Here is a 24,957-nt window from a genome sequence, read left to right on the forward strand (position 1 = left end):
AAAAATAAAAAATTTATATTTTGCACACGTCATAGATTTAATAACAAGTTTATTGAAGGCATGGAGACTTGGTTTAAATTTTAAAAACATCAAAAAATTAATTTGTTTATTTTTATTATCAAGAAAATTCTGATATTAAGAAAAACAAATCCAAAAAAATATGTTTTGTTTTAAAATAGCTAGGATTGACTATAAAGTCATGGTTCTCTTACCATGATGGATCTGTTTTAATTAATAAACAGGCCAATGATTAAGAAAAAAAACATCAGAACCTTAGTAATAATCAAACAAATGAATAATATAACTTATCTTAAGTAAGACGTGTTAAATGCGACATTATCTTTCTTATATATAATTAGTTTTTTATTTAGACTCTAAAAACTAGTTAAAATTTCTAATAATCAAAATATTAGATGAAAACTCTAAACCCTTTAAACTATAAAAATAACAAAAAAATATTCGTTTTTATCATACCACTCAAACCCATTCAGAAGGATAATTGACACGACCATACTCATACTCATATGCGAATATGTAGTATAATATGCTTGCTTTCCAGCAAGGAAATTATCACCGGAGTCGATCAGAGTTTCGTGAGAGAGACATCAAAATAAGTCACTTGAATATAAAAATCTGACTTGCTTCAGTAATCTTGAAGGTTGAAGAAGACATGCTCAGGGAAAGACCACTCTCCCTCTCTTTCGATTTCTTTATAATTGAGTGCTTTATTTCATAATCCATTATGGTTCTTCCAATTATAGCGAATGGAAATGTAAATTTGGAATAACATATCATATTGGTGATCATTTAATTATAAGATTTTAATTTTATTCAATTCAAATTGGAAATTATGATGAACAAGCTGTGCTTGTCAACTCCAAAAAAAAAATTCTTTTACATTATGTTTATAATAAAAATAAATAAAATTATGACACTAACTAAATATAAAAATATATAAAAAATAAATATTTTAAAAAATGGTTGTATATAAAAAAATATTGTATTATTGATATTTCTTATTTAAAAAACAGTGAATGTTTTTTTAAAAAAACCTTTGATGAACATCTAAAATAAGTTTTTTAAAATTAATACAAATTTGGAAAACTGAAAAAATATTTTTTTTTAACTTTCTCGAAGGAAAAGTATTGTATTTAAACAAAAAATAAATAAATTTTATTTACTCTAATTTTTCTAAAAATCAGAATATTAATCTATGAAATTTGTGGGTGACTTGGAAGTATTTAGGTCCTTTGTGAAGGAAAATAAAAGAAAAATAAAATAAATATGTTGTTTCCTAGCACGGGTGACAGCTTGACATTGATGACTGTAGTGGTTTTTTCTGTAGAGAGAAGACGGGAAAAAAAAAAAAAAAAAAACTATGATTGAGAGTTGAGACCACGAGCAAGTGTATGTTGTACATTGTCGGTGATCGCATCATGAAATTTAAAAGGCCGGTAAGTTGTTTAAAAAAACTTTTGTTATGTTATTATTCATAAAAATATTTTTTAATTTTTTTAATCTAATTTAAAGTCGTGTTTTTCTTAAAAAGTTATAGTCTCTGATAAAGATTTTATTTGATATTGTGTTCTAACTTCTAATATTGTTTTTAAAGATTTTTAAAATTATTTTTAGTTTTAAATTATTTTTATATATTTTTGAATCATTTTAATGTGTTGATGTCAAAATAAATTTTAAAAAATAAAAAAATATTATTTTAATATATTTATAAACAAAAAATACTTTAAAAATTAATTTATACCATACTTTTAAACAAGTCTGAAACTCTGAATGGCTAGAATTAAAATTATAGAAGATAATTCACTATAATAGGTGATCATTTGACGGTAATCATATTTTACAAAGGTTAATAGTATATTTTTTGGTATGCTCTTGGCATTTTCTCTTGTTAATAATAATGATGGTTCTTCAATTTTTTTCTTACATTAAAAGATATTCTCATAGTCCTCCATTATTAATATCATTATTTTTCTCCATAATTAAACCGTATGTTTTCTGTATAGAAAACAACAATATTAGAGTGCTCTTAAATTTAATATTAAATTTGGTCATTTAAATTAAACCATTTTAAAATAAACAAACTGAAGAATATTTTGCAGTAAAATTATGCCTTTTTTTATACCTTGTATAATTCTCTATAACACCCTTTAGATTTGCAAAAAAAAATAAAATTGAATAAAAAATAAAAAAATTATGATAATCAAGTTGTAATTACCAATATCCACGAGAAGCGAGTCTCTCGGAAGGAAGAGAGATTAGAAGATGTCTAATATTTGAGAAATATTGATAAGACTGAGGATAATGCAACCATGACGAAGAAACCATACGTGAATTGAGGATCATGTCCTAATGCAACCATGACGAAGAAACCAAGTTGGTTCTCTTTTCCATTCTAATTCCACGCTACAAATATCCAATAAGAAAGCAACACATCATCCCATGTGAGGTTTCCATTTAAGAATCTTTAATTATGGATCCTAAAGTAGACAAGATCATTAAATATGAATACTTGCCAGGATGTCTTGGCTGTTTATTTTTGTATTTTAAAAATATTTTAAAAAAATTTAAAAAAAGCTATTTTTTTGTTTTAAATTTATTATTTTTATGTGTTTTTAAATCATTTTGATATATTAATATTAAAATTATTTTAATATATTTTCAAACAAAAATCATTTAAAAACAAATCATTACCACACAATTTCAAGTATTAATCAGACACCAAAGTAAGCTTTAAAGTATGAGCATCTCTCGAAGCTTTTACTCAGCAGACGAAACGATAATCACTACCATTGTAGAAAGTAAGAAATTGCTAACATCACGTGGTGCATAGTTATGTGGAAGCCATGATAGAAAATGGGTGTCTCCAATTGCGATTTCTATATATTTGGTGGAAATTTAAAAAAGAAAATGATCATTTTTGTTTTTTTTGGTATAACCTAATGTAGAATCCAATCAATTTTGGACTACATGATATATGATAAGAAATCGTCTCTTGGAGCGTAGCGTGGTGGCAAAGAGTTTAAGATCTGCACAGCAGGTCTCGAGTTCGAGTCAGGACGTGCACCTCTTGTAAGAGCCTGGGACAGCAAGGGTTTTACTTACTCACTTGGACCCACAAAGTACGTTTTTCAGGAGGTGGGGTTTCCTCGAATCCAAAAAAAAAAAAGATAAGAAATCGTTACATCTCTTTTTTTAAATAATAAACCTAAAACCTCCACATAAAAATTTTAAATTGAACATGTATCATTGGTTTTCTTAAAAGTAAGGTTTGGCTACCATTTCAAAAAAAAAAAAAAGATGAAAATAATAAAGACAAATGAGACTTGTTTTCTTGTATATTTTGTTTTGAAAATACATATATTCATGCTAAAACTATATTAGAGGCATTTATTTGGCTTCTATTTCTTTAACTAAACATGTTTATATTACTTTCATATTTATCCATTCTATCATGAGATAATGAACAAACACAACCTAAATGAACATCTTCTAACAATATTTATATGACATAAAAAACTAAGAGGGATGAGTGAATAACTTTGACTTGTGAGAGCAAATACTATAGATTCGCACAATATTTTTTTTTATCATTTTAATTCTTTAAAGTTTAGTTAATTTAATATTATAATTGATGGTTTATCCCGGTTAACTTTGCAAGAGTTTCTTGCAATGTTTAAAAATCTTTCGGCATCAAATCAATACTCAATTTGAAAAAATCAAATTCACTTTTCTTAATTAAACATAATTAAAACTTCAAGGTCCAAATTTGATACTTGAACAAATTTTCAGGCTTTTTTTAGTATTGTCACCCAGGCATGTTTTTAGCATCTTTAGTTCTTTTCAACTTTTTTTCATTTTAACCTCTATTTTCTAAGGTTTTATGTTTTGATCCATAATTTTATTTTCTTCATATTTTAGTCTCTAACATTAAAAGAGAAGAGGTATAGGGAAAGAGAAAGAGTCATTATAAAATGAAGAAAGAGAAAAAAGAGGTCAATCGATCCAATTTCTTTGAAAAAAATGACCAAACTTAATGTCAAATTATTCCTCATGATGGAAGAAGAATCATGGAAGTGTTTTTAGGGCTCAATATCACTTAAACAAGTAAGTTGTGGTTGAGAAAATATCTTTGTTTTAAGTTTGATTTTGTATTTTTAAACCGTTTTAAGGTTTTTTTTTTTAGTTGGTGGTTAGTTTCTTAGGCTAATAGGGGTGATTATGAGGAGAGAATAGATTGAAAATTGAATTTCTAGGTGAAAAAAAAAAGAGTTATTGCCTTGATTTTCTGGTTTCTTGGTACTCAAATTCTAAGCTTATAAATGATTCATTGATTGTTTTTTTTTTAAATAGTATGAATAACATATTATCTACCCATTCTAAAAAATAAATAAAAAATCAAGGCTTAGTTGCAAATTCTAAGCTTATAAATGATTCATTGATTGTTTTTTTTTAAATAGCATGAATAACATATTATCTACCCATTCTAAAAAATAAATAAAAAATCAAGGCTTAGTTGCATGAGTCTAGGCTCACAGACACATGCACCTGATCTTTTTCTAAGATCCAAGCATGTCAGATCAACGAGGTTTGTGGGTTTTGTTTGGTTTAATTTAATTTCTTAATAATAAAATAATTTAATATATGTATATATATGTGTGTGTGTGTGTGTGTGTGTGTGTGTGTGTGAGAGAGAGAGAGAGAGAGAGAGAGAGAGAGAGAGAGAGAGAGATCTTTTTATATTAATATAATGTTTTTTAGATATTATTTTTTAAAATTCTATTTAATTTTGACTTTGTTCTTGTATAATCATTTTTTTTTGTACAAACTATCATAATCATTTTTTTTATATTTTATTCAGTTTTTTTATTGTGATGGTCTATTTTTATTATTATATAATTAAATAAAAAATATTTTTTTATAAAAATAAACTTATTAAATTCAATCAGATCAAACACTCATGCTGCAGATTTGACATGTTGGTGATTGAATATGTCACCACATCAATATTTACATAAAAATAGATCATTTTGGATTTTTTTTAGTCAAGCCATACATTTCACTAATATTTTATGCATCAAGTTAGTCTATTCATAGCTCGGAATGTATAAAAATTGAAAGAATTCAATAAAGAGCAAGAAAGCAAGGTTTAATGGCACTAGATGGGAGTTTCTTGTGGTAATGCATAAAAGTTGTATTATTTTTATGTTTTTTTAATACAACTTAATTAAAATTATTAGGATTTCTTTTAGAATTGAAGCTTAATTTAAAAACAATGATTATGAATTGTTTTTTTTTTTCTATTGACGACATTTGTTTATTTGTTTTTACGTTAAAAAACAATTCGATAAGGACGGGCCACCTATCTAATGACTGCTGGGTTTTTAAGATCTAAGGACACGAAAGGGAAGATAGATTTATTTGTAACACGACATAACGGGCTTGGAACAATATGCATGTCAGTCAGAAGCATAGGCCCAGAAAAGGACAGCTGGATTTTATGCTGGTAATTGGATAATATGGTCACAGAAAAATCCAATTACAGCATACTGAGCTCATGACTAAGCGCCCAGCCCATAAAAAAAACACATAAGTACAGCCTCTCCAAAAGAGAAGCATCCACTTCATAGGAAAATAAATAAATAAATAAATAGGGGTCCCCAAAAATTCATAATATACCCTTACTTATGTGGGAAATATTTTAAGAACATCTTTCCATAAAAAAAAAAGAAATTAATATGAGTAGATTCCTTTTTCTTTGATGAAAGACTACATGATATTTAGATTCCGAACATACACCCAGCGAGTTTCTCCTTATTATAGTTATTGAACCTACAGTTTGTAAACTCAATCAAGAGATTGATCGGATCAAGGTCAACTTAATTTTTTAATTTTATATATATAAAAAAATATCACTTTAAGAATAAGTTAAAAATTAAAAAAAAATAACAAGTTTTGATTGTATTTATCTTGGGCTAATCGAGTCGCAGGTCAACTAGGATTTTTGAAAGTTCACATTAAGTCAATTCTCCTTCTATTTTTATTGTAACCAAACCTAATTTATATCATGGTCATCTAAAAATAGTGATTAAACCCAATCTAGAGATCGATTCAATGGAAGGTTTGGATTACAAAGCAGACAAGTTAACCGGAGTTAATAATATTTTTTGAAAAAAAAATCAATAAGTTTTAATCATTTCTCGGGTTGACTCACTAGGTCGACTGTGTCAACTCCAAGTTTATTTTCTTAAAATCCAAGTCAGGCCTAGTTTAATAAAAGTGCTCCTGCAATTATTATTATTATTATTATTATTATTATTATTATTATTATTATACCTGTTTCAAAAGAGGGGGCATACATGTTGAAAGAGAAAATTCATTGTGAACATTTGTAATTTAAAAAGATAGGTCCAAAGACTACAATGGGCTCCTGTCCAAGGACAGACAACATGACTAGATCACGGTAGTTTCAAGTTTATGTGTTACTGAAAAATCCGTTACAGAAACAAACTCCAGAAATAGAAATAGCCCAACCCATTAAAAAAACATATATGTCAGAACCTCAGCCTATCAACACTCCACCTGTGTAATTTGGATCATGAGTTGGATTAGACTGAATAACGTGGTGTGTTTTCCATTATAATTATAATAGTGTTGTTTTTTAAATTATTTTTTATTTGAAAATATATTAAAATAATATATATATATATATATATATATATTATTTTTTAAAATTTATTTTTGACAACATCACATTAAAACAATTCAAAAATACTAAAAAAAAATTAATTTTAAAAAAATCAATGTTCCTCCCTTTAGGTTAACAAAAGGAAACTATTCGTGAATATTTTGGATTGATTTTTTTATTTTTTTTATTTTAAATTGAGATCTTGTTTGTACAAAAAAGAAGAAGAAGAGATCTTGCCATATTTAAAATAACATGATTAAAAACTTAGTAAAAAAAAAAACACGGTAAGTAATAATTAGGTTTATTTATGCCTCGGATTTTATTATAAGGAAATCATGATTCTCTTAAATTTGGAAAGCAATAATAAATTAATTGTCTTGGATTTTATTATAGACATGTTTGATTATGGACTAATAAAAAGGGGCATCGGAATGCTAAACCATGCTTTATTCTTTTGCCAATGCTTTAAAAATTTAATTCTACAAGGTTGTTATTCTTTCTCGAAGTTTCCAATCTTCATCAAAAAAAATATAATTGGGTCAACATTCCTTAAAGTAAAAATATATGCTAAACTATTATACCGGGAATTTATTTATTTATTAATTAATATAAATATTCAGATTAACTTACATGTACTTTGATTAATTTCACAAATTTTAAAATTAATAATTATATAAACCTTTAATAACTCTAAAATTTATAAAACTTATACAAATAATCTCTAAAAAACAAAACTAAAACTTTACCAATTAAACCACTCCCCTTCAAATTTTAGTCCGGAAGTTATTCCTGTTATTACTAGTAGTATAAGAAACCATGGCGCCGCCGCGCCATTGATGGTTAGTGTTTATGGACCACGGCGCAGCAATTGATGGTTAGTTTTTGTGGACTATTTAGCACTGATTAATTTGAGAATCTGTCATTATTCAAGTGGAAAAGGTATATCCTCGATATATTACAGAAGTATATTAATCGCATCAAAATCATCGACCGATTATGAGTTTTAGATTTCTGAATTAATTTTCAATTAAAAATCCAGGTTCAATTTCTTCTGATATTACACATTTGGATAACGAATTACTACTGATTATGAGTTTTATTTACCTAAGAACAACTGTTTCTATCCATAATTAGTCAAAAAAAATTAAATGAGAAAAAAGGAATTTTTTTTTATTTATATAGATATTTGAGCCAACTTGCGCGTACCATAACTAATCTCACGGTCCACTGAACATCCTGTAAATCTAGTGAGTATATAAGACACTGCAGAGATGACAAGCATGTGCAACGAGGTTCAAATCCATACACAGTGAAGTTCAAACTCAAGTATAAAAAAAAGAACAAACTTCTACCACCACCAGACCAACACCTCAAGTGTGAGAAAAGGGAATATTACTTGGCCATGAATTGGACTTTTCACCACCCGGACGATGATGGGTAGATAAGGTAATCATATTAAAAAAAAGAACAACAGAAATATTTCTAAGAAAATAAAATTATAACCTTATGCTAAAAATCAAAATTAAGATGGTGATTGTGATTAGAGAGAGGCTAACACGGCAAGATGTCCCTTCCTTGTTATAAATATGTTCAAGATTTATGAGGAGTGGTGGTGGAACGAAGCAAGGAACCAAGAACTGTCTACGAGTTCATCAAAACTGAGAATTAATTATAGAAACTACCACATACTTTTATCGTTATTTACAAAATATCAAAAAAGAAAAAAACAGGGGAGATACCATAGAAGAAGAACGATGCTAAAGCAAAACCCTGTATTCTTTCTTGCTGCTAAAAAGAAGCCCTAAGCCGCCATGATCATCAAGATTATTTCCACAGCTCCTTTCTATGAATCCCCAACGGAGATGGGCCTGCCTGCTAATCCCAGAGGAGAGCGAGAAACTTGATGTGATCTGGCGGTGAACACTTTAACAACAGGTCTCATCTCAGGCTGCCCAGCCGGTATCCAATCCAAGATTTTGTAACAAGATTCTTGCTTTATCTTCTTCACTTGATTATGAACTGGAAATCCCACTTGCTCCTCCACAACCCCATCTTCCTTCTTCTTGTTGCTGTTGCTGTTTCCTCTTCTATGCTCCATCTTTTTCCCTGAGAATATTGAAGAAAAATCGTCTGACCTTTCTCTTGATGGTTCTGTGTTTTTGAAGGGCAAGGAAGAAGTGTGTGGGGGGGTTATTTATATAGGTAAGAAATGAAGGGAGAGCAAAAGAAGATACGAATTTGAGACGTAAGAGAAGAAGGGAGGGCAACAAAGTTTGGTGGGAAAGATCTATCTATTCGTGGATTGTTTTTAGCGACTGACTTGGACCAAGTTAAGAGAAAAAAACTTGCAGAATCCACACGCTATTTTGACGTTTGTGTATGATTTTCTTGGTATTTTATTTATTTTTCACATGCTAGGCATACTTGTTTTTCGTATGGTATTCCTAGTAGTGAAGTGTTTTTGTGTTTTTAGTGTGATTAAGGAATTATTTCAAGGTTCAATGGAGGTAGAAAAACACCTTTTATAATTATTTAGTAGGTGGTTCAATAGTAAAAGTTTGGAATCAAGAGATTTGCTTTTCATGTAGTTTTAAGTTCGAGTCATATGGTTGTTAATATGATGGCCAATAAAAGTTTACATAGTCGTTAACTTCAAAGCCCGTGAAATTAGTCGAGGTGCATACAAGTTAGCCCGGGCACCCACATTAATTAAAAAAAAAACATCTTTTATATATCAATAATATATATATTTGAGATAGTTATCAAGTAATATTTTTGTCATTTTATGTAATGATTATTAGTTATTATTTATTATTGAATGATTATTATTACTGGCCTCAAAAGGAAGAACATATCAAGTTCTGAAGATCACATAATGTGTTCATAAAGGGAAAAAAAATTAATTTCATAGGCATGGCAAGGAAACATGCAAGCATGGAATAAATCTTAAACCTAATTCTATAAAAGCATTGGATATAATGATTTTTAACTGCCTATAGATCTTATTTAATTCTTACACAAAAAGATCACCAGGGGAAAACAGAGAAAGTGTTTAGGTCTAATCTTAGGTGGTATTTTCTTGTGAAATTAAATTAAAAATTGACCTATTTCTATGAGAATTGAAATTTACAAGTATAAAAGGCTGGTTGAATTTTAGAATACACAATAAACACAGTCACCCCCTCTTCTCTTATCCTCTTTCTCTCATCCCAAGAGCCAAATTTTTTTTTATCTCAAGCATATAATTGAAATATTAAATTAAGGGTGTTTGAAAATCACATTTATTAGCAAAATCTTAAGAGTAAATGGCATTCCTAAAAGTGTTGATACGCACAATTAAGGTTGAGATTGATGATATCTTCTCTTCATTAGCTTATTAATGGAAAAATATATGTATTTAATTAAAAATCTGTTTATTTTTGTATTTTAAAAATAATTTTAAAAAATTTAAATTTTTTTTGTTTTAAATTAATATTTTTATATCATTTTAATGTGCTAATGTTAAAAATAAATTTTAAAAAATAAAAAAAGATATTATTTCAATAATTTTTTAAACAAATACTTTAAAAATAATTGTTTTCGCAGTATGACTAATTCAATATTAAAGTGTGAACTCTATTGCCAAGAGATTACCAAAGACTCTGACATTTGACTTCGTCCACATATATGTTTTCAGATAACTACGGCATACCGACACATTGTTTTCAACCGTTTTAGACTTTTAGTAAACGTAATCAATTTCTGAACAATAAGTGGAATTACTTCTTTACCCTATTGAGTATAATTTGTTTATAACCATCTTCGAAAAAATATATTTATAATAGTAGCTTCGCATTTTTTTTTACCTTAAATCATCCGATAATATTTCTAATCTCTCTTCCATGTGAAAGCAATCCCTTATCTAATTTTATTGTTAATTCTATAGCTGCAAAATCTAAATCAAGCCAAACTGGAAAAAACCGAGATAAAACTAAAAAACTTGAAATAAATCGAAAAAAACAAGTCAAACAAGTTTGAACCGGTTTTTATTCTAAAAAAATAAACTAAACTGAAACCAGTTGCTTTGAACTGGTTTTGATTTTTTTAAAAAAAATTAATTTGGTTATTTTTTTTGATAAAAACTGAACCGAAAATGATCACCCCTAAATCAAATTCAAGTTGATTAAGTTAACAAGTCAACTCAAATTTTTTACTTAGTTAATTTAGTTTTTTTCTTTATTTTTTTAAATTAAACTGATTTAAATCCTAAATAAACTTACTGAGTAGGTTTGAATTTCACAATTATGTTTAAATCAATTCCTTCTTCGTGCAAGGTTGTTTTAGAACTCATAAATATAAATAGTTTGTTTAAAGTTTAATTAGTGGGACAAATTTAATTTTAACTAAGTGAAAATCGAACCAAATTATTTTAATTATTTGGGAAAAAATATTTTGGATAAAATTTAAGATGATATTTAAATATATATATATATATATATATATATATATATATATATATAGTGGAATGATTAAACCTTAGAGCTAAGAATTGAACACAAAATCGAAGACTTATCCATGTAATTTGATCAAATTTAAGAAGACTAAAAGTTCAAGGTCATAAAAAAAAGCTAATAAAGAAGTCAAATTCTGTTTGATCCTTCTTCTATAATACAAGACATCAATATTCAAAAGCAGCCACATCGGGAAATCAGAAGTGGAGGTGGAGTTGATTGTTTGGCCGTGTAGCGCATGATGGCAGTTGCGTTATTTCAAAGAACTTCAGGGGCCTTTATTGTAATCTTAACAAGAATTATAAAACTCTTGACGTGCCGTTGACGTTGTTAGGCGGTTAGAGTTTGTTAAAATGGGAGACGGCAGTCGTTAACGTGAAGTTGAAATAACCAGCCACGTGGCTTTGCTACTTCTAAACGCAATCACCACACCCCCCCCCAGCCTCATGAGAAACTCGTTTTCTTACGTCAAATCTTGGCAGGAACCGATCACCACGTGGCCTTTTCTTTTCTTTTTATTATATTAATGTATTTTTTAAAAAATTAATTTGTACACCAATCAAAATTAAATTATTTTTAAATAATTTTAAAGTTATATCCTTTATATCAGCATATAAAGGTGAAAAATTAATTGAATTATCCACAATACCTATAAGAATCGATCTGAAATTAATCAAACAAACAAAAAATCAAATTTTAGTAAGAAAAATCCTTTTTTAAAAATATCCGTATATCTGTGCTTTCTAAACGGCAGTTCAATAAGTGAAAAAAATCAACTTTCTAATTTTGTTTATGAATATGATGTTGGAATGACTCATCAATCAGCTGGAATAGCTCAGTTGGTTAGAGCGTGTGGCTGTTAACCACAAGGTCGGAGGTTCAAGCCCTCCTTCTAGCGATTTCTTTTTCTTTTTTCCTGTACGGCTGTGCTTTATCAAAGCTTTTGTTTTGAGTTTACATACTTTTATTAACAAGCACAAAACAAAGTGAAAAGGGTGCTTCGTAATTTTTTTAAAATTTTATTATTTAATAATTTATATATTTTTTTTAATTTTGTTTTTTTTCCAATCATATCTTTCGATATTAAATTATTTTAAAAATTATAATTTGTGGTTTTTTTTATTTTTTTATAAGGTTATATACCGATCTCATGGATTTATATTTTTTTCCTTCAATTCCAACCTTCAACATCAAATATGTTGGAAATAAGATTTCATAATATTTTTAATATGCTTTCTATGAATTTATCTTGATTTTATAATTCAGGTAACAGATTTAATAGATTAACTCGGATTGACTTCGATTGTTTTTTATGTCGCTTTTTCTAATTGTTTTTTATTTCATTATTTAATATTGTATTGATTTGAAATTAGAATTCATATTTTTTTTATTTACTCTCTATAAGGTTATCTCGATCTCATGACTTTAGTCGCAGGTTTGGAAAGTTGACTTTAGTTGACTATATTCATTATTTTAATCCTTTTTTATTTGGGTTTCATAAATTTTCCCAATTTTCTTTCTATGAGGTTTTATAATTCTCATAACTCGGGTCATAGTTTTAACAGATTGACCTGAATTGACTCTATTTTTATTATTTTTTAATTGAATATATATTTTTTCAATTTTACTTCCCAATTAGGGGTGAACAAAAAAAATCAAAAAAACAGATTAAACCGAGAAAATCGAAAAAAAATAACCAAAAAAACCAAACAGTGAAAAAAAATCGATTAAACCGATTAGAATTTTTCAAAAACCGACCGATTCGGTTTTGGTTTTATAAGCCTAAAACTGAAAAAACCAAACCAAACCGAGCCAAATCAAAAAAACTGAGCCAAATCGAAAAAAACCGAGCCAAACCGGGAAAAAAACGGAGCCGAGCTGAAAGAACCGAGTCAAGCTGGTTTTTGTTCTAAAATAACAAAACTGGTTGGTTTGAACCGGTTAGGTTTTAGTTTTTTTAAAAAGAAACCTGTTTGGTTAGTTTTTATGATAAAAACCGAAGCGAAAATGATCACCTCTACTTCTAACAACTCAATCTTTATTTTTTTTTAGTTTTTTTGGTCAACTTCATCCATAAAATATTAGGTTGTTTGAGAATTAAGCTTTGTAATTTTTTTTAATTTGTTTTATATAGAGTTATCCCGGTTTCATAGATTTTTTTCTCGATTTCAACATTCAATATTGAGTTTTTTAGAAATAAAGCTTCATAATTTTTTTATTTATTTCTTATAAATTTATCTCTGTCTCGTGACTTAGGTCATATGTTTAACAAGTTAGCCTGGATTGACTTGAATTCTTTTTTATCTTTTTTTAATTAATTTTATACAATTTTATCCTTTAAAATTGAGTTTTTTTTTTAAATCAGATTTCATGATATTTTTTTTATTTGCTTTCTATAATATTATCTCGATCTCATGACTCAGATCACGGGTTTAGCAGGTTAATTCGGGTAGTTTTTTTTGTCATTTTTTATTTTATAATTTTTTTAATTTTATCCTTTAATATTGGGTTAATTAGAAATTGGATTCATTATTTATTTTGACTTTCTTTATATAGAGTTATCACTGTTTTATGACTCGAGTTATAAATTTAACAGGTTAACTCGTGTTTATTTAATATGTTGTTGTTTCAATATTTAAAAAGTAATATTATCTAATATATTACCATATCAATATTTAAAAAAAAATATCATTCGATACACGTTGGTAAAATTGTTTTTATTATATAACATGTCAACAATGTTTGGATACCTTTTTACTTTTAAAAAAATAATTTAACCTACAACGCAATGTGAGCTAATTTTCTAATTTCTTCAATTACTTTTAAAAAATGAATTTTTAAGAGTAATCAAACTATTGGCGTTTTCTTTCAAAATAAACGTATTTGATTGAACAATTTTTACATGCATATGAAATTCATTAGAAAAATGTTAAACTATAGAAATTCAAATAGAGATATCGACAAATTGCAAGCATTATATTAATTTTAAAGAGGCACCAAAACAAAATTAACTTTTGATAGTATTTGTCTAAAAACACTTACTCAAATAAATAATATAATGACATTTCATAATTACTATAATATTATTATATCTCTTTAGTGGTATTTTTCTTGGCAATTATGGTATAACTTTGTCAACATTAAATATATTGACAATGATATCTGAAACCAATGTCTTTATATAATAATCACTAGTAAAATTGATATAATTGTTTTTAAAATTAAATGTTGCTAAATATGTACCCAAAAAAAGTTATTTGGAATGTGGTTATAATATATATTCAACAGGTTATTTTGAATATACTAATTTAGAAGTGTACACAGAGAAAATTTTATAATGCTTAGAAAGTAATTGATAATATTTTATTCGTTATTTATTTCCAGAAAAAAAAAGAGATTGATTATGAAAATAATATAAGATCTCCGGCTGTCAGATTGAGCTGATGTATGCACAAAATAATTAAATCAATTATCAAATTGACCGAACTTAGGTCGACCCTTTAACAAACTTGAATCGGAAGCTCAACTAACCTAAAATAGGTTGTTAATTAGGGACCCTCAAAATTAATTACTTGGGGAACCCTTTTTTACACCATTAATTATGCCATACAATATTAAATCAGCTCACGTGGATAGAATCAAGTGGAACTCTCATTATCATAGCATTTTTCAAGCGCTGGGGAACCCTTTTTTTTTTTTTTTTTAATCCAGAAGATCACTTGCTGATTATAGGTGGGCATTTTAACAGTAAATTATGGAAAGTTTGCATCAGCTCACGTGGATAGAATCAGGCTGCCACACGTGGTGGTTGATGATTGATCCAGAAAATAACCTGTTTCTGGTTCTTCAAATGATGCTGGCCGAAAGTTCTTTTTTTCTTTCCTTGGATTCATGAAGCAATGGATATAAAATGTTGCTTTTCTTGGTTTTTTCTTTACATTTTACATTTCACATCGAGAAAAAAATGTCATGATACTTGTTTCAGTGACCATGTAAATAATAATAATAATAATAATAATAATAATGATATAATGATAGTAACGGTGATGAGAGTTGCTTTAAATTATTATTTTTAATTGTTTTTAAGTATTGATATTAAAAATAAATTTTAAAAGATAAAAAAAATTATTTTAATGTATTTTGAAGAAAAAATACTTTAAAAAATAACATTTACCATACTCTCAATCACCTTATATATCATGGTAGCAAAGTGACGGTGGAGTTGTGATAGTTGAAATTGTTTGGATGATACTATGTGTATATTATTATTTATAAAATTTTATGAATTAAAAAAATATTTTTTTGATAGATTAACCAAGTTTAAAAGTTGATTATAAAATATTTTATATTAATCATTTTTAATGTAAAATATTTAAAAAAAAAAAATTAAAAAGTTTTTTTCATGAAGTATTAACACATGCAAGTTTTTGTTCCTCTTTAAAAACACAATGCAATTCGTTTTACATCAGAATAATTAAGCAATTTTTCTGATCAATTAATGCAAATTATGGTTCCATGTTAACTAGCTTCATGTGCTTACTGTCAGTATTTTTAATGTTATTACCATGGACTGTTATTAAAGGCGAGCAAAAAAAATTAAAAAACTGATTAAACCTAGAAAACTGGAAAAAAATAAATGAAAAAATCAAATCGTGAAAAAAAACCCGACTAAACCAATTAAAATTTTAAAAAAACCGACCGGTTCGGTTTCGGTTTTATAAGTCTGAAACTGAAAAAACCAAACCGAACCCAAACTGGAAAAAAACTGAATGAAACCGAAAAAAACCAAGCAAACCAGTTTGAACCGGTTTTTGTCCTAAAAACACCAAACCGAACCGAAACCAGTCTGTTTGAACCGGTTAGGTTTTGGTTTTGGTTTTGGTTTTTTTTTAAAAAATAATTTTGATTTGATTATTTTTTTTATAAAAACCGAACCAAACTGAAAATGATTATCCCTAAATATTACATGGTTATTGCAAAGTTCATATTTCTACTTTGATAAGGTGGATGTTAATAATATGCATTCTCACAAGTTACTCAATATTGTTTAATGTTAGAATAGTGCTGGTTACGATGTTTAATTTATATTGCATGGAATTTTATAAAATAAGCCAAAGAATATTACTTGTAATAAAATTAAAATTAAAACTATAACAGTGACGCAGCATGCATTCTAAATATATAATCGGGTATTTAGAATTACACTTGAATAATAAAAATATATTGTAGATATAAATTAGAATAATTTTTATTTTTTTCCTTATGTATAAACAATAAGAGATTAGAACGATACTCAAAATCTATTATAAATTCTAGATGTCAAGACTAGGAAATAAAAAATTAAAGAGCTTAAAAAATAATATTTATAAACTCTTCCAACACTATATTTAGCGATTTCATTATAAATTTTTCTCAAACTTTCTAGACGGCTAAAACAGACACATTTAAATCTTCCTTAATCTTATTTTTAAACTCATTTAAATTTGTTATGTTAAGTCCTTGTTATTACGTATTATCTTAATCTAGTTTACTAAAACCCTCATCCACTTGCACAATACTCTTAAATTAAATATTGAGTTTTCAGATTTCTTAAACTTTCAGGCAAATCAGGAATTATGCCTGAGAACGAAATGCAAAATAATTTTAAACGTGTCTAGAAGTGTGGTTGTTATTTTTAAAAATATATTTTATTCAAAAAAAATATACAGTAATATTTTTTATTTTTTAAAAATTATTTTTAAAATTAATATATTAATTTAAAAATATTAAAAATATATTAATTTAAAAATCAAACTTTTCAAATTTTTTTGAAAGCGACTTTTGAACTCATTGCCAAATGCCCTCTTGACTCCTAGTTTTGAAGCATAGCTGATAGAATGTGGGATTGGTCCACTAAGTTCAGCTCCTCCAGATTTGGAAGCCCGAAACCCGTGTTTGATGGGAGATGTTGACACGTGTTTGATGGACACGTGTTGACTCTTCTCAATATTGAGAAGTTGAAGAAAGTAGATAGACACTTACATCACACAAGCTTCTATTGATGCAGCATCACTGACTTCTTGTCGTATCGGCTTTTTTACTTTTGACTCTTTTTTTTTTTTTTGTCTTTTTTGTTTTTTTATAAATCAATATAAAAGAAAATTACAACTAATCTAAGGGGTTGTTTATTTCCAAAAAAAATAATTTTTAGAAAATTACTTATTAAATTATTTTTTTTATTTATTATTAAAAAAATTAGTCAATAAAAAACATTTTCCAGTCAACGGAAAATACTTTGCAGTCAAAGAAAAATTTAGCTTGATTTCCAGAAAAATATTTTTCTTTTATTTTGGACGGAAAACACTTTTTAAAAGTTGTGAAAAAAATTAGAAATATCATATTATTTGCTGATTATATTAAATTTGGTCCTCAAACTTTTGATTGTTATATATATTTTGTTTTGAATATTTGTTTTTCAATTTCATCCCTTAAAATTTAATTTTTATATTAAATTTGATCCTCATTTTTATAATTGCTATTTACTTTTCTCTTATCATTTTTTAATTAAAATTTTTTATTTATCAAATTTGATTCTCATTCTTTTGATAGTTACTTATTTTATTTGAAATAATTTATGAAATGTTAATTATTATTATTTTAATTTCTTTATATTTTTATTTTTTTTATTTTTTAGATTTAATCTTTATTATTTTGATTATTATTTATTTTATTTGAGATAATTTATGAAATTATATATATATTTTTAATTTTATTCTCATTCAACCTTTTAATTTGTAAAATTTATTCTTTATTATTTTAATAAACTTGAAAAAAATAAAATATTAATAAGTTATTTTCCAGCTTATTTTTCATAACATAATTAAATACTGGAAAATATTTTCTAACTTATTTTTTATTATACTGCCAAATATTAAAAAATAATTCACTTTTCTTAAATTTATTTATAAATCAAAAACTACTTTTCAAGAAACAGAATCTAAACAAAGAAAATAAAATAATAAAAAGGTATGCAATTGTACAGTAAAGATAGCTGTAGGATTTGGCAGAAGACTCCCAAATTTCTTCACATCTCTCTCAATCAAATTTGACACCAACAACACTAGAATTGGTCGGGTAGCTGCTGAGAGGAACTGGTCTGTTGTAGACCGCTTCTGGGTTGTTGTGCTACCGTGGCTGTGGAGAGGACTGGTGTCTGCTTTGCTAGCGTGAGAGTCTGTTGTGTCTTGATAAGCATGTTAATGAGAGATGGGAAGGCTGATATGCTGCTTGTTCGCTGAACTGCTGTGCTGATTTGCTATGATGGAGTTGTCGTGGCCGTAGGTGACCTGGCTATTTGTGTTGGTCGGCGGTGTGGTGGCCTGTGGGTGTGGGCTGCGGTTGAGGTAGCAAAAACTGAATATGGTGGCTGTTGCCTGAGAGGATGAGTGGTGGCTAGGTTCCATGGCAAAATAGATTCAAGGGCCTGTTCTGCTAGGATTTTTTTTTTTTAAAAAAAGGTTTCTGATTGTGATGTTTTTATTTTTCTTCATTTTTTATTTTAAAAGAATTTTTTTAGATAAGTATTGAGGAGGGCTCTCCACAAATTCAATTCAAGGATTTAGGAATTGTTTTGAATTTAAGAAAACTAAATATTAGAACTAATGCGGGATAAAGGAAATTTAAGAAAAGTTAAGAATTAGAAGAAATTTGTTTTAAATTGAGAAAATGGAGAAAACTAAAAGTATATTATCTTTATTCAATTCATTATAAATTGATCATACTATTAAAAATTACAAATAAATAGCAAAACTCAATAAATTTAGTTTTAAAACCCACTAAATAAATAATAAAAATTAAAACTAAATACAACTCAATAAGATGTGCCTAATCTCCTACCAAAAAAAGTAAGCGATCCCGATGCTTCATCGTTTCCGTCCATACACAAACATAATCTATGTCACGAGTGCACTGTCCCCCACCGTTATAGGTCGTTTCCGTCCATCGGCACCGTCCCCCACCATTATAGGTTGGCTTGAGGTCCTGCGTTCTGTTGGTAAACTGTCAAGGTTCGAAATCTACTGCCAAATACTCTTTGTAGTAGATCAAGAAAATAACACACGATCTCTATCCTCATCTCCTCATCAGCACACTTGCTTATAACACAGATAAGATTTATATCTCTCTCCATTTCAATTGTCTGCGGTTTGCTGTTATTCTGTCCAAAACGGTCAACCGATTGATGAAACCGTGTCTGGAAATATTTAAAGAACAATGCAACAGTTTGTACCAGCCAACTCTGCTCTCCTTCATTCAAACAAACTCTCAGGCACTTCTTGCAGGGAATTGTCCATCGGAACCAGGATTCCAGGAAACACTAAACATGATCACAAGTTGAGGATGGATTAAAAAGGATATAGCACTGTGAACTGCTTCCAGTTTATTAGATCCGGCTGGTGGCCAGCGCTATTTCTCACCTTGAATCGCAGCTGATAGCTTAGTATTAGAGGGTGAACATTTTCTCCATTGCCTATTGAGCGCCGTGTTTGATTCCAAATCAGACTTCTGAGTTCAACAAGCTTTCTCCGATTCAGTCACTAGGAGCGGATAAGCACCAAAAGCTTCTACCTTTTAAGAGATGTGCATAACAGTACTGAGCCACACACCGAGCCACCCAAAGCGACCTTGCCTGCAAGATTATGTTCCAAATATTCCTCATGAAGCATCCAAAGTTCCCCTCTTCACTTTTCAGTGCCAAGACTCTCTTTTCAAGTGGATGTAATACTATCCTAAACAACTTTTGCCTCTTCAGCAGTGTCAACTCTTCAGTTCCACAAAAATGCGTTGAACTTTTGCTCAATGGATATGATAACAAAAGCAGGAAGAAAGAACTTCAAGGGCTAGTAGTTTTGAATACTGAAAAAGACCGGTAACAGGTTGCAATCTTCCTGGCAAAAGATAATAATTTAAAAGCCCACTGCTGCAATCAGAAAGCGTTCTCATCAATGAGGGCTTTAAAATCACCATAACTCAATTTACCAGAGAAGAGGATCTCTGAAATACTTGACTGGTACGCTTCCCATCTTAAAACCAGGAGTAGTGTGCATCATAAGTATTAGAAATGTTAAGTATTGGGCTTGAGAGAGAACAAAATTTCTGCATGATGAGTTTTATTTTTTGAACATCTGCATGATGGAATTAACAGAACCTTCTGTGAACACCATGAGGTCATCAGCAAAGCAAAGATGTGTAACAGAGATATTCTTACACATTGAGTGGTAAAGCAAAAGTTTACCTCCAGAAGTCTACATCTGCCCAACAAAATTCAGGAGCTCAAGCAAGGCTACAAGGTTTTCACTTCCATGAACCCCTATTAGAGCATCAGCAGTGAAATTTGCTGATAAAGCATCTGACTGAATCAAGTGCTTGGTAAAACAGACTCATGCTGCACAACAATATGTAATATACTTCACAGCAAGCTTAGAGAGGCTTATCTGCCATCAAACTAGGATGCTTGCCCACATCACTATTACCAGGTTCAGGTTTCTGAACTCCCCCTCTTCTGCTTTGAATTTCTCAGTCTCATGACTTCATTCCACTGTCCCACACTAGTGTGCGTGTTTTTGCAAAAAGAACAGTCATATGATCAGGTTCCAATTCCAAAAGGTGTTTCCTAACCTGCTCCCCGAGTTCAACATTTCCGTGCAGCCCACAATGTTCTCCACACAAAATTGCACTGCATTAGCACACTACTTATTTATCGATAATTAAGCCTTCTTGACGAGCCCAGCTCGCCCCAAAATATCCACCATGCACCCACTGTGCTTTATCGTTGGTTGGATATGATACTCTTTCTTCATAACATCAAAAAATCTCCTTCCTTCATCAACCATCCCTCCATGGCTGCAAGCACAAAAACCATCAAGAAAGCAATAATATTATCTGGTACCCAGAGCTTTTGTTCTAACATGGAAAAGAGAACCAATGCATCATTTGCAAAGCCATGACTGCTAGTACCAAAATCATCGTATTCCACGTTACTGTATTCTTCTTGCTCATCCCATCGAATGTCTCGTATGCTTCTTCAAGAGCTCCACACTTTGCATACATATTAAGGAGTGAATAATTAACCTCTATAATACTCCCATGATCAGTATTACTAATACATGAATGATCCCATCTCCCAAAATCTAATGCACCCAATGAAGAACCTGCAGAGAACGTCTCAACGAGTGTGGCCTCGTCAGGCTCTACGCCGAGTTCCATCATCCTTGAGAACATGCCAAGAGCTTCTTTGAACTTACCACAAGAGACATAACTACCAATCATAGTATTCCATGCCACTAAGGCTGGGAATATCTGCAAACTTACAGTTGGAGGGATGTTTCAATATCCTTGAACATTCCATGTACATGAACAAGAGTGTTCCTAAGAGACATGTTAATCAACCCCATGTTTAATGTACTGCAATGCATTTGTATCCCCAACAAAACCGGCCCTAACTGCCCACAGACCTTAAGCAAGAACGAGAAAGTGAAATCGTCTGCCACCAAACCTCTCTCTTGCATTCCCTTATAGAACTCAAATGCTTTTGGAGCGTCATTAGTCTTGCCGAAACCCCTAATCTTTGTATTCCAAATAAAAGCATCTGGGTTCTCAGTCTTTTCAAAAACCGAAACAGCATAGCTCATATTTCCATGCTCTGCAACAGCACAAAACACAATGACCTTGCCTGCAACAAAAAGGGTCTGCTCAAAGCCAAGTTGGATTGCATGGGCAAGAATTTGCTCTAAAAATTTCATGCAAGAGCATTTCTTCAAAAGAGATACAAGAGTTTCTTCCTTTGATTTGGAAATACCGTTTAGGCTCACAGCATCCGTGGTTGAAATATGTGAACGAAAGGAACCCAATTGCAGAGAATGACAAGGCCTTTTAGCTCGATTTCAGCAGAAAAGGCAGTTAATGATCATATTAATTAACAACAAGATTAAAATAGTTGCAAACAAGACAAGATCATGATGATGATTCGAAAGTTAGCTTCGACTCTCCACGAACTCGTGAAATGAAATCTTAATATTTCAAAATAAATGGTTTTAAAAGATGGATAGTGTTAACCCATATAGAGTTGTAGCCTCTAGGTACTTTCGTGGGCTGCCTCCCAAGTATTTGGGCTATGTTATATGTTTGTATTTTATTGGATTATTATAATTATATATATAAAAAAACTAAAACTGTTCAATATTGAATTGTGAACTTGCACGGTGTAATTAATAATTTGCCCTTATCTGCACATAGTTTTTGTCTTGCTTGCAGGGTTATAATGGTATTTTTATAGGACTCAAATGTCATTTGCAAACTAACAAGAGACCATTTAATGGTTTACATTTTTTTTACTGATGAATTACATAAATGTCCTTAAAAGGCAAAACAAAAATGAAAGGCTAAGATGGCTTTTTGTGTAATTTCATTTTTTTAACATATATTACAATTACATCAGTGTCCTTAATGTCAAGAAGATTAAAGGATGGGTCCAAGGATATTTTAGTACTTTTCATATGACTTTTTTTGTTACACTTTTTTTGGATCAGGGATAAATTAGTATTTTCATAAAAAATTAATGGCAAGCGCAAAGCACACACCAACAAGCAAACACAACACGTAGTTGTGTTCAAGTGGCGTCATGCAGCTATCAAAGAATCAATTCCCAAATAAAAAAGCCAAAATTTTTCAAAAGTCGTTTCATTTGAAGCATTTAGCGGAGGCAAAGCTTACAGGATAATGCGTGTTGCTCATATCATGATTATTTGGTGGCGGTTGTTTTTTTTCTCCTACCCCTATTTTCTCTCTTCACTCCTTGAAATTCATGCTAGGTTAGCGAAGAATCAAGGTTGTCCTCTCATTTATTTCGTTTTTCAATTATAATCCTCATTCTTTTTATTAATGTTTCTTTGTTTTAGATTCTTTTTTTTTTGTCAATTTTATCCATTTCTATTTGATTTTATTTTTTATATATCAGATATAGTACTCATTCTCTTGATTGTTGTTTTTTTTATTCTTTTCTTGGTTTAGTTTTTTTTTTCAATTTTATCCTTCAATATTTTATTTATTTATTTTTTGGATTGAGTCTTTTTTTTAATTTTTATTTTTTTATCATTTTTTTTATTTTTTTCTTTTAATTCATCTCTCAATGTTTTGTTTTGTTTGCTTTTTTTATCTCTCATTCTTTTGATTTTTTTAAAGTTTCTTATTTGTTTTTTCTTTTAATTTTATCCATCGGTATTTTTTTATCCAATTATGATCCTCATTCTTATAATTGCTCTTTTTTTATCCTTTTCTTCTTTTTTTTTTCATTTTATGTTTTGATTTAAGTCTCTCAAAAAAAAATTTCTTTAGTTTTGATATCAAAGTTGATCCTTATTATTGTGATTATTATTTTTTTTCTTTTTAATTTTTTAATGATTAAGAATTTTGTTCAAGATTTGTTTTCATCTTTTGTAGAGTTATCAAAGTCTCACGATCGGAGTTGCTAATTTTAAAAATTAGTTTGATTTAACTTTTAATTTGTTTAATTTTTTTTTTATAATTTCGTCTTTTGATATTAAGCTATTAGACCTAAGCTTTCTTCTTTTTTTTTACCTTTCTTCCTCTAAGGTTACTCTGGGTCGTGAGTTAATCATGTTAACACAAGTTGCTATGGATCTTTTTTCATTGTTTTGATTTTTTTTTAATTTCATCTATTGATGTTGGGCTATTAGGTCTTGAGATTTTTTATTTTTTATTCTTTTCCTTTTTGTAGGGTTTTCTGAGGTCACAAGCTCACTATGTTAACTTTTTTTTTTAATTTATTTTTTTTAATTCTTTTATTCTAGGCTATTTTAAATAAAAAAAATTGTTTATCCCAATCGTACGTTGCATAATGTGAGTTAGAAGAATAAAACCATGTTTGTAACACTCTCTTTCTTTTTTAAGTTTAATGTGGGTGTCCGGGTCAGTTTGCATGCACCTCGACTAATCCTACGGGCCCTGAAGTTAACGACCATGTAAGCCTCCAGTGACCATTATATGAGTAACCACAGGGCTCGAACCTAAGACCACAGAGGGAGCAAACCTCTTGGTCCCAAGCTCTTACCACTAGGCCACCACCTAGATGGTTATGTTTGTAACACTCTTACTTTGCCGGGCCTTGACCTTTTGTTGAGCCTTGATTTTTTTTTTCTCTTTGCTATCTCACGGGTTATTTTTTATTGTGATTTAGAGAATGAGTTGTAATTATTTTTTAAAATATTTTTTATTTAAAAATATATCAAAATAATATATTTTTATTTTTTAAAAATTATTTTTGATATCATTACATTAAAATGATTTAGAAACACAGAAAACATATTAATTTAAAGTAAAAAAAATTGAATTTTTTTTAAAATATTTTTTAAATATATAAAAAATAAAATTTTAGTAAAATTAAACTGGATTGACTCGTGATGTTATTATCGTTATTTGAATGTATTGTTTTATATTAAAAAATAAATTACGTAAAAAAAATCTAAATTCATCTCATGATCAGTCTAGTAATCCTTGCTAGCCTGTGTGCTGTATACCGTGGGTTCAGGGAAAAGTCCATTTTAAGAAAAAAGTGCTTTTCCCAGTTGATCAAAATTGGCATCGTGGAATTGGTCTCTATGTATGAACGCCGATAAATATCAAGCAAATAATAATAAATGGATAGGATTAGGGTCTCCTCCTGCAGTCCCAGAAGAAAAGGACAGCATGATACAGTGTTTGCGCTTAGTA

At 29.0% G+C, this 24,957-nt stretch overlaps 1 non-coding gene and 1 pseudogene across 1 annotated transcript; one reads left to right on the forward strand and one right to left on the reverse strand.

Moving 5' to 3' along the window:
• The first annotated feature begins 12,017 nt into the window (after positions 1 to 12,017).
• On the forward strand, positions 12,018 to 12,091 carry TRNAN-GUU (transfer RNA asparagine (anticodon GUU)). The gene has a single exon. It is a non-coding gene; the product is annotated as a tRNA-Asn (tRNA).
• A 6,859-nt stretch (positions 12,092 to 18,950) lies between these two features.
• On the reverse strand, positions 18,951 to 22,112 carry LOC133678825 (pentatricopeptide repeat-containing protein At2g02980, chloroplastic-like; annotated as a pseudogene).
• Between the last annotated feature and the right edge of the window lie 2,845 nt (positions 22,113 to 24,957).

Source organism: Populus nigra, chromosome 18 (assembly GCF_951802175.1).
Source record: "Populus nigra chromosome 18, ddPopNigr1.1, whole genome shotgun sequence".
NCBI classification, from domain to species: domain Eukaryota; kingdom Viridiplantae; phylum Streptophyta; class Magnoliopsida; order Malpighiales; family Salicaceae; genus Populus; species Populus nigra.